A 12,109-nucleotide genomic window follows, 5' to 3' on the forward strand; every position below is an offset into this window, starting at 1 on the left:
ATATACATCCTTTTTTGTCTCCTCCAGATTTTACTAAGGTTTGTCTAAACGTGCAGTTTCAAATTCCTTCTACTTCCTCATGGCTCGAACCAAGGTTACCCCTCGCAGGGGCGTCAATCAACGCCGTGTTCTCTCTTTGGAGGAAGAAGGTTGTCAAGCGGCCACTAGAGCTGGGCTTACTCGTCCATGGGACCGTCGTCCTATCCGTGAGCGTACCCGCAGTCCCCCTCCTTTGCCTCGTCGCTCTCCCAGACTGCATCCCGGAGAGTCTTCTTCCTCACCAGCTGCTCGTGCTCCTCGGCCTATGGCCACCCTGGAAAGCTTGTCGGATTCGATTGATGAATTGCGTTCCTCTCTCTGCGATGGTATTATGGTGACAGATTGGAGAGTCAATTGCATGATCGATTACATTTCTGAGATGAACTGCTCTTTGATCCGCTGTCACACTGCAATAAACAAGCTTGCTCAGGAAGTCAATAACTTGCAGAGTTATCCTCCTGGGTTTCCTCGGAAGGACGCTACTGCATCACAACATGAGGACCCGCCTCCGAAGGCTGAAACCAGCAAGAGGGCTGCCAATCGCCCTCATACCGCTCCTCCAAAGGAGTAAATGGAGGTACAAGTCTAGGCTGAAAGACTTTAAACATTAAGCGCTGCATGGGAGGCAACCCATTTCAACCGTATCTGTGGAGGAGCCATCAAACGCAGATTTGCTTTCTTGAACTCTTCCTTCTATTTTATTTTCATGAATTTTAAGTTGTTTTAGGTTTCGTTGTGTTAACTTTCTCTTCTATGCTTGATTTATGCTTTGCATGCTTTATATTTGTTATACATTGAGGACAATGCATGAATTAAGTATGGGGGACGGATTATTGCTTTATTGTGTTTTTAGTAGTTAGTATATAAAAAAAAAAAAAAAAAAAAAAAAAATAGTTGATGTTGGATTGTGTTTTTATTGTGTTTTTAATTGATGTTGTGATACACTAAGGTATATTGGATTAAACATAGTCTTGAAAAAGGGTAGCTGTTTTAGTCCCATTGCACATCGAGACTCCCTGTTCCCGTACCTAAGTGTTGAAATTAAATTGTAAAAAAAAAAAAAAAAAAAAAAAAATGTTGGTTTTAGAGTATTTTTGTGTGTTTGAGTCTTAGGATGCTCCTAACGTCTAGGATGAACATGTCTCCGAATTCATGGCTGAAGGTTTTCACAATCGAAATAGGACTTAATTGAATTCTGTGGTTAATCGACATTGTGATGCTTGTATGAAGATTTGAGATAGGATTGTAACTTGGTTCATTAAGCATGCTAGGATTAAGTCTGATTCATTTGACCCAAGTGAGCTGTTGAGCTAAAATACTTTCTTTTGGAGTGCTTATTGATAAATTCAGAATTTCATGGCTGTATTTGCAAAACCTCATCTTTCTTTGAAAATCCAATGATCATGTGCCATAGATTTTAATGGACTAGAGAGTACTAGAACTCGGCTGTTGTGACTGTCAAAACTTGTATGCCATAATATGCACTGATCCTGGATAGGATAGAAGGCATTAGGGTAACCACCAAAGCCAAACAAGCATGTGTCCCCAATTGTGCCCGTCGTGGGACTCCTTAGAATGAACCCCTTTGAGCCTACGTTGAAAACCTTTGTTTCATCACCCTCACTACCCTACCATGAGCTTAGTACAGGATATCTCTACCCTTGTCTTAAGGACTTAGTAGAGCATGACATAGTATGTAGGGGTGACGATGAAAGACAAGTGTGGGGTGGGGAAAATCCAAGAAGAAAAAAAGAAAAAATTTTGCCTTGAAAAAAAAAAAAAAAAAAAAAAAAAAAAAAAAAGAAGAAAGAAAAGAGGCAAAAGAGAAGAAAAATTGAAAAGAAAACTCTTGGAAAAATGTTGAAGTGTGGTTTTGGACTTGCAAATTTGTAGAAGGCTCAAAGTTGAAAATTATGCCTTTGTCCATTCCCATGTTGGTTAGAGTGAAGGTTTGACCCAAAACAATGATATTTGGTCTATAAAAATAATGACATAAGGTGGTCCTTATATGCTCTGCTAGGTCCTTAGGATTTTTTTTTTGTATCCTTAATCTTCATTTCGAAAACCCTAGCTTAGCCCCATTACAACCTGTTTTAAGTGCTGACTTGATCCTTGAGATGGGCAGTCTTTGGTTAGTGGAGTCAGTTACGCAGTCGAGCTTATGGTTTAGGTCCATTTGTGCACTCAGTCATTTCATGAGGTCTTTAAAAATTCTTCACAAAATGTGTTTATTGATGAAATATGCAAGCTGTTTGTTGCCTTACAATTTGTTCTCTTGCATTTACTTGACTGTGAAGCTTTTAAGCATAGCCATCTCTGAGAGAAAAATCGAGAGTATGCCCTGTGAGTTTGGATTGGACTTGTTCGAAACATGCTATCATTCACTGTATAACTTAAGTTCTCCATATCTTGCTTAGTCATATGAATGTCACAGGTTTATTAACCATGGAATTATCTTTGTGATTTTGATTAAGTGTTTAACGTGAAAGCCATGAGTTTGGAGTCTCTGAGACAACAGTTAGGAGCAATAGAGTCATTTACTTGCCTTTTGTCAAGTCTTTGTTCTGTTTTGGATTTTTTTTGTTTTGTTTTGCTAAGGGACTAGCAAAAGCTAAGTGTGGGGGAATTTGATAGGAGCATTTTAATGTGATATTTTAATAGTTAATTCCTCACATTTTGCTTAGTTAATTCCTTAACTGAATCGATTTTAATTCAATTTCTATTTTTAGGTACATTGGAGTAAATGAAGGTGAAATGAGCGTTAGGTCCATAATTACCTAGAAATGATGGAGAAGAATGAAAATGCACTAAAAAGTCAACCTTGAATATTTTCTTACTCCGGCTAGGAGAATCAGAGCCAAGCAAGGAAGAAGGAGCGGCCGCCTGACCAAATGAACTTCAAATGAGCTGAAACCTTCCAGATCCATTCTAGACACCCAAATGATCATTTCTTATGAAGAGTGCCAGAGAAAAATATGAGTGGAAGGCCTTCAAACAATCAGCCCAATTTTCTACAGAAGCAAAACCGGAAAACTGGACCTGTAAGAGGTCCAGCAGCATTTTCGGCCCAACCACATGGATTGAAGCTCTGAAAATTTGTCAGGATGATCTACACTCATAGTGGAACATTTCATATGAAGAAGTCAAAGGCATATAATGAAGTCTTGTTGGAGAAATAATTGAAGGAATAAAGGGGAAGAAACTGACCTGAAAACAGCTCAACACCACATATTCATGTTTCCCACCCACATGAAGAAAGCTAGATGCTTTTCTCTTTTTCCTTGGATATATTTTTTCTACAATCTCTTTAATAGATCATCATCACTTCCATGTTGCTGCACCTTCATGCTTTGCTTTCATTTCATCATTTCTCTTTCTTTTCCATATTTTACAAATCACTTTCATACTCCACTTTCATTATTTTTCTTCCACTCATCATTTCACTCTTCTTTTTCTTCCCTATATAAACACCTTCTCCTCTCATTCTAAAACACATTCCTTCATCCATTTCATCTCCTTGTCTCACCATTTCCTCTCCATTTTCCTTAGTCACCAATTCCTTCATCCATTCCATCTTCTTTGTCTCTCCATTTCCTTTCCATTTTTCTCTCCATTCTCTAGTTTTTAGTTTCTGCATTTTTAAGCAAAGAGAAGAAGAGAAGAAGAAGCCATGAAGCCTCCTAGCCGTCATCATCCACCTTGTGACGTGATAGTGAAGTCTTGCTTTAAAGATTCAAGATCAACGTCTCAAGCTCTTCATCATCCACTCCCTTCATGGTGTAATTCTATCTTTTTCCTTGTAATTTCTTTTGGTTTTCTTTGTTTAGATTTGTAGAACTATGAATTCTAGTTAACAAATAATGTTAAGGGCAAAGTTTAAAGCCCGTTTATATGTTTTGAGATAAAGTTGTGATTTCTATATGTTGATTTTTATGTTGCTTATGTGAGTTTGTTCGATTAAATTTGCTTTACAGAAAACTTTTATATGTTTATCTTATTTGGGTCGACACTTATAGGATTTGCATGTAATTGGTGCTAGGTTTAAGAACATGAAATCGACTTTTCGTTTTGTGTAACTTGAATCAAAAGTAGTAAAGGTTCTGGACAAGAATCGAATTTAATTGAAGAGGATTGCAATTAGGTGGACTTTTCCATAACTAAGTTGTACACTTGAGTTGATAGCCTTTCTCTATGTCTAATGCGTTGAACATGTCATGATTGACTAGCTTTCTAGGGCTTGATTGCATGTTTGATAGGATTAATCTAGGTGCTTTCGCTTAGGTTAATTAGCATTGAAAAGTAAAATATGGGAAATCATTTGCTTTCGAATGTTTCACATGATCAACTCCTCTCTCATGACATTTAAAATCAACTATATGAATTGTAATTGGATTTCTTGCATATGGATGTGGTTTTGATCCACCCTTGTATATATGTTTTTACATTTTCTTTATTTTATTTATCTTAATTTTCAATTCTATAATTCTTAAACCCCCCTCCCTTTTTATTTTGTTACTTGTATATATTTCTATTCTTTATTTTATTTTTGTAAATAATACTTTATTATTTTAATTCTTTATTTGTTTATACAATTGTATATATTTATATTCTTTATTTTATTTTTGTAAATAATACTTTTCTTTATTTGTTACACAATTACAGGTGTACCCTCAATCCCCGGAATAGAACGATCCCTACTTACTTATATTACTAACGACATTTCAGGGTTAAATTGCGCGCTTGCTTTTAAGCGCGTCAGTTATTCATGATTATTTTTGTCATAATAATATTTATATGCACAATTATTATATTCATTGCCATTTATTTGCTACTTATGATTATTTCTATCATAATAGTAGTTATGTACATAATGATTATATTTAATGACTTATATCTACCTCATATGATTATTTCATTTTTTGTTGTGAAAAAATATAACAAAATAGCTTTCTATTGCGGGGACTTGAATCCGGGTCTTTTTGGGCGAGAGCCAAATATTTTAACCAATTAGACTACAACAGATTTTTGATTATTTTGTTATAATGTTATATTAATGCATGTATCAATTATTGGCTCTAAATGAATATCTCTCTATTTTGGCATAGGTACTCACGAATTGGTATCAATAATATTAATTATGTTTCCAACATAATCGAGGTATGTATGTTCACGAGTTTGACGACTTCAATTTAATTTCCTCTTATTATCTTATCTGATAATTTGATATAAAATTGTCTTCTTTTTATAAAAGAGGATCAAAGGATTTGATATAAAATTGTCAATTTATAATGAGTTCGAAACTACATGTTTCTTGATTCAATTACATAAGGACTTAATATTCCTCCACTGATTGTTATACAATCAAATAGATCGAAACCTCTTGTTTCTAGATCTCCATTTTTGTCAGGATCTTTGTCGATTCTCTTTATGAGTACATATGAACCTCTGTTCACCCCACTTTTCGAACAAGTTTCTAATTGTGAAGACTCGAGCCCAATACTTTGAGTACAATATGAAATTTGATGAGGCTATGATCCTCCATTGTTTTATTATTGGACTATATGTTTATACCCATATGGACCACTGTCCCAAACTCGAAATTTGAGTATATCATTTTGACATTTTTCAATGTCAAATAATAATGTGAACCACGTGTTCATCAATAATCACTTTGAACTATGAATGTTCATGATAACCATAGTGACAAACATAGTTGTCTGCATGCATATAATGCAATTATGGACATGATCCATTGCAATTGTTGATAATTTTTCACAATTGATGGTTCAGAAAGCTAAGGTAACAATTATTTCAAGAGCTGCGGATCTTGATTGATGGCTCCAACTGAGTTCGTATTATGTTACCTATGTGGAATACCATTGCATATGGTGGTGTTGAAATTTCCATCTAATTTAAGTTGTATTAATCAACTATAAGTATACTACTGTATACTATATCATGAAGTAAAATTTTCATTGAGCCAAGTAAAATTATTTTGGCATGACTAATGTGTCATTATTTTGTGCATTTCATCATGTAGAGTTATCTACATACTTTACATTGTTGTATAATACAACAACAGTTGCAAATCTTCCCAACAAGAAAATGATAATTTATCGCATAGTTGCGAGTTGTCACTATAATGGGGAGAAATATTGACAATCCTCCCGCCATTAGGGGAAGAAATATTGTTTGTGAAAAATGTGAATTGGTGTGAGATTTTATCTACCATGTCTCATTTTAATTTTGAGAAAAAATCTCAATTCATTATCTTTTTTACCTAAAAATTGGTTTGGGCCTACCACCCACCAATGGATTTTCAATTCAATATTTATGAACACATATTTTGTGTGGTCAAATCTGATAGTCTTCCCGCCATTAAAGGGAGGAAAGAATAATGTAATGGCGTGAATTATATGGAATATATCCACTAAGTCTAATGTTTTAAGCTCCCTGTAAGGGAAGATTATACAAGCCCTATAACTCTCTTCATGAGGTTATACAAAGATTCACATTCTTTAATACAATTGTCCTTGAGAGACAACAAATGCCCTAAAAGAGGCATGAGTACCTAATATGAATAAGCTTATTATAGCTAATGCATGCATATATAAATGTGTGTGATCGAAATTTGTTGATATCTCATCTATAATAGCGCTATTGAAAATCATCAAGGGTTGTATACTATACCACGTTTCGCTGTGTCGACAAACTATAATATTAGTCAAATTGGAAAGAGACAATTCCAATATATTTGAATATTGTAAACGAGATGATATTCTTAGACTTTATCAACCCTAAAAATTACAAAAGGGTGTACTAAAGTGAATTGAAATCACTATGACACAAGTCTCTTTATAGAGACATGGGCTTATCATTCTTCTTCAAGCAACAACTTTTCTATAAGTACAATGTTATATTGACAAGAGACTTATGGTATGTTGTCTTGGCTAATATGAAGATCTTAAAGGCAAATTGCTAAAAGCAAATCCCCAAATCCTATGTGTTATTATAAGCATATTGCTTAACCAAATCCTTAATGAATTCATATTGCCAAATGCAAATCCATGAATGAATGAAAGAGCTTAAAGATCACTCATGGAATCAAAAAGTCTAAAGTTCATATATACTCATTCATTTATGGTCAAGGTGACTTATTGCCTTAATGAGTACTATGACAAGACAAAGAAATCGAATTCAAATCATGCTCACATTGTTGCAACATATTCTAACTTCCACAAAGTTATGAAGTTATCTAGAGCTCATAATGAGTCTACATAAAATTATCAATTACACAAATTGATATTTATGGCTAAGTATGCCAAATCTAAATTTCAAATGCTCGGAATATTGTATAAAGGTAAATGTATCAATTATTATTCCTTTATATTGTTATTCTTTGCAAATACCTTTATTTATAATTTGAGCATATGAAATTGGTTCTACTTGAGGTAAAATTTATTATCATAGTTTTATTGGTACTACCCTAACCTTTGCAGGAATTGTAGTTCATGATGAGTCCCCTTTATGCAAAGCACACATAGTCTCACCTATGTGATCGACACACCAAATCCAGGTTATTTGTCCCACTGGGTTTTTGTTACCTGGCAAGATTTTTGATGAGGCAACAGTAAGCGCGTCCAACACTATATCACAAATTGGTGGACCAAGGGGGAGTGTTGTAAATATTATATATATGTGGCTGTCTGCTGTAAATACTCATTAGTTATGTCATTTTGATGTAAACACTACCCTATATAAAGGGTTCTAATGAGAATGAAACACACAGTTCTACCTCCTCCTATATTTTACTTCTCTATTCAATCTCTATCTTATTCTCTAGTTTATAACACTATGAAATTTATTGGGGTTTTGTCCCTTTACACCAATTTTAGAGATTTTTTTCCCCTTACACCACTCACTTTTTTTTTTTTTTTTCCACTTACCCATAATGACTCTAATAAGTTGTTCCCTAATACCCAATTAAGTTTTTTTTTTCTATTTATTTTTGAGACTATTTTGCCATCATCCCTTTGTCATATAGGAGACTTCGCGGGACTTTGGTCACTGGCCACTAGAATCCAAATCCGATGGCCGGATTTGGCCGGAAACATCGTTTGAGGTCCCCAAAGAGGTCGTCAGAGATTTCATAGGTCGCCAGAGACTTTTATTGCCTCCCAATAAACATTTATTGTCCCCCAATAAACATTTAGTGCCACCAATAAATAAAAAAATTATTGGGGGGACGATAAATGTTTATTTGGGGGAAGGGGAACTAATCTCCCTAAAATTAGACAAATAAAACTTTGATTAAGAAAGAAGATGAGGAGATTACATCAATTCAAAACATTTTATTGGGGGGCAATATATGTTTATTGGAAGGGGGAATAAATGCTTAATCTGGACCTATAATTCAAGAAAGCCTCCGCATTTCTCATGCTAGCTAGATACAATTGACAAATATACTCACTATAGTACACCAAATACAGTAACACAAAGATATATGAACACAGCCCACTAGGGGACAAACTTAGTCGTTTGCACCTGTTGTAATGTCCAAGGTTTTAAATATCGGTATTTTCATATCTATGGGTACTTTGAAAAAAGGAGATATCGGATATATCGGGGATACAGTGTATGAAAATATCGTTTTTGAAAAAAGTAAATTTATTAGAAATTTAGAACTACATATAAATACATATGAATCTAAGCTTCATCTACATTCAAAAAGAGACTCTAGGCGGTTGAAAAGCCGCTCGCTGGTCTACGAAAATGCAATAATCAAACCAAGACATATGACCCATATAGTGCAAATTATAGTGATGAATATGATAGTTATAGATCTCTTTAGAGCTACCGACTGTTTCCCCTATAAAGGGATAATAAGAATGGACCCAACTAGATGACTGATCATATACTTCTGCATATTAATTATATCCATAAGCATCATAACCAAATTGATTGTTGCCTTCATGAGATTCATTTAAGGTCCCACTGCGCTCTGTGCCTAAACTGAGAGAGTCAAAACTTAAGGCAATTGAAGAAATATCAGATGGGGTACTTTGATCATCAGTTGCACCTCTAGTCGTCCTCCCATATTGGGTCTTCTCTTGAGCACCATGACCAGCTGTTCTCACTCCGTGGTCTTCATCTTGGGTGGCATGATCAAAATTACCTTCAAAACTACATATCATATGTAGTTTGCTTCATATCATATATCACTTTCTATTTTTAATTATGTTGATCCACTAAAACAAGAGACAACTTCCAAAAAAAAATTTCAGGTTTAAGACACAGACTACACAGTAGCTTCGTTATTCCTCACTTTTTCAAGATGCATAGCCAAAATTTAATACTCCGTACTCTGCACTCTCTTCTCATCATGTCATCCATATATGATTCCTTGACTTCCTTCTGCAATGTCATTTGGCCTCATTTGAACAATTGAACCTTTATGGCTTTGTCTTCTTTCTATTATTCAACTACAGAGTTACAAACTACATACAGAGTTACAGAAATAGTCACAGACTACACAGTACCAAATCTCTCCTCACACAGATTTGCATTGAGACTTTTAGAGAATTACTTCTCACCCAAAATCGCCTTGAGGGTATTTATCCAATTCTCCTCACCTAGATTCGCCTTGAGGGGATTTTTTTCCTCACCTAGATTCGCCTTGAGGGGATTTTTTTCCTCACCTAGATTCACCTTGAGGGGATTTCTCCTCACTCAAATTTACCTTTAGGAAATCTCTCTTCACACATATTTTCATTTAGAGAATTACTTAGTTTTTTTTTTTTTTTTTTTTTTTTTTTTTACCAATGTTCTAAAACTCGCCCGCCTAGGCGCTGGGCGGCAACTCTCCGACTCGATTAATGGTAAATCGGTGGGATTGGGCGGGACAGATTTGGGCGGCCTCCTAGGCGGCCTAGGCAGCTGACTAGGCGCCTGGGCGGGTATATGATTAGGTGCTAGGCGGTCGAGTTGTTTGAATTGGTTGGGCGATCTGGGAGGAGGTTTGGGAGAAGACGACTACGGTGGCTCCGTGGAGATCGGCGACTGTGAGGGCTTGACGGAAGATGGTGCGGCGCGTCGCTAGTAGCCTAGTCGGGATCCAGAGGGGGGAGAGATTTCTTAGTATTTCTGCTCAGCTCGGAGGAGAGGCGCTTGGTGAGTACTTGATGACAGCTGAGGTGTTGCAATTAAAGCCCTTTTGAGGAATTTGCATATGTGGATGGCGTCGTTGTGGAGTGAGTTCTGGACAAACTCACCATTGTTGTTGGCTAGTTGCAGATAAGAAGGAAAAATCAAAGCAAAGTTTTGAGTGGGTGGAGGGAGATAAATCGCAAAGGAAAGTCAAAGTTTCTTATCTCATAGGAATGTGGATAGAAGGGGCACGTAGGAAGTGGGAACAATGGTCAGCTTTTGGACGTTGAGTCCAGGGCATGTGTACCCACTTTTTTTTTTTTTTTTGTGGATAGAAAGGGACAATAACACACTCCCCACATATATAAATATATATATATATATATATAATTATATATATATTAATATATATATATATTTATTTAAGGCATTAAGTCTTGATATAGTCTTTATTATGTAAATAAATGATATAAAATTAAAATTAAAATTAAAAAAATACAAATCCGCCTAGGCGCCTGGGCGCTAGTCGCTTAGCCACCGCTCGACTAGTGCCTAGCGATTTTTCGAACCTTGATTTTTACCTCAAATTTTACAGATATTTCTTCACTTGATCGGGATATATCGCAAATATCTAATATATCGGAGATATTTGACGATGTCGGAGAAATTTCGCAGAAACGGTGACAGATAAGATATTTACCCTCCTAGATATATCGGTCTGTCGAAAAAAAGAGATATCGGGGGATATATCGGAAATATCGCAGAGATTTAGAAACTTGGTAATGTCCACTAGTTCATGACAATCTAAATTGAACCACTAGTTCTTCCCCAAGACATGCTAACACATTTATAAACGCTTTAGTTTTTGACACAAGGCCAAAATCAACACGCAATCTTCCTTCAGTTTTTTATGGATGGAAATGGAGAAGACGAGAAAGAGTGAGGGCGAGAAGATATGCAAACAAAGTTATAGTCCATCCTCCAACACCACATCCTCATACCGCTTCCATTCTTCTTTCTTCATCAGTTGCCATTATGACGACCAGAAAAGGTATTATGAATTGGGACATGAAGATCAGCCATATGCTACCAAGTTCTATAACTGTTGTGGGGCTGAGGCTCTTGAAGGTTCTGGTTGCAGCACCAGTTTCCATGTTTCTTAATTTCACTTAATTCCATCAGGGAATCTTTTCTGGCAAACCGAACAGAGGCGTAACCAAAATAACGGAGGGAGGGGGCGGAGAGAGTGAGAGAAAGAGAGAGGCAGAGAGAGGGACTTACGTGTGCGACCAGTGGCGAGTTGGGAGGATCCCCGGTCAGCCGAAGACAGAATTTGAAAGAGAATTCAGGCAGTGATGACATCATTGAATGGAAGCTCCGGACCTTCGTGCTTTGTCAGATGACGGCAAAGCTTTGAATTCTCTTGTCTACAGAGAGAGAGAGGGAAGGGAGAGAGTCATCGATCTGAGTGGCATATCTAGTTTATTAATTAGAACGAGAGCAAAATTGACTTTTTGCACTTAAATTGGTGAGTAGGAATTATAATTTGTTGCTGAGGTAAGTGGATTAATTTTGACCCATTTTGGTGCGTTGGGTCAAGGACCTAAATTTATTTATGGTTGGGCTTCTTTCCATCTATGTAAGGCCAAGTGAAGTACAACATTGGCTTATGCCAAAAACCCATGTGTTTGCCTTAACTTTCTACTCAATCAGTTTTCTTTTGGAACTCAAGTTTTTCTAGTTCATCTACTTTGAAAAGTTACTTATGAGAAGCAAATCCAATTTATAAAACCTTTAATTTAAATTAAATAAAAATTTCCACTTGTTAGTCCATCGACTGCTATTTTGTATGTGTAACTTTGAAGGTTTCAACTAATTCCAACAATAAATATTTAATTAAACAATTTCTATCTTCAGTTATACA

The sequence above is a fragment of the Rosa chinensis genome, chromosome 2 (assembly GCF_002994745.2).
Source record: "Rosa chinensis cultivar Old Blush chromosome 2, RchiOBHm-V2, whole genome shotgun sequence".
In the NCBI taxonomy this organism is placed as follows: Eukaryota; Viridiplantae; Streptophyta; class Magnoliopsida; order Rosales; family Rosaceae; genus Rosa; species Rosa chinensis.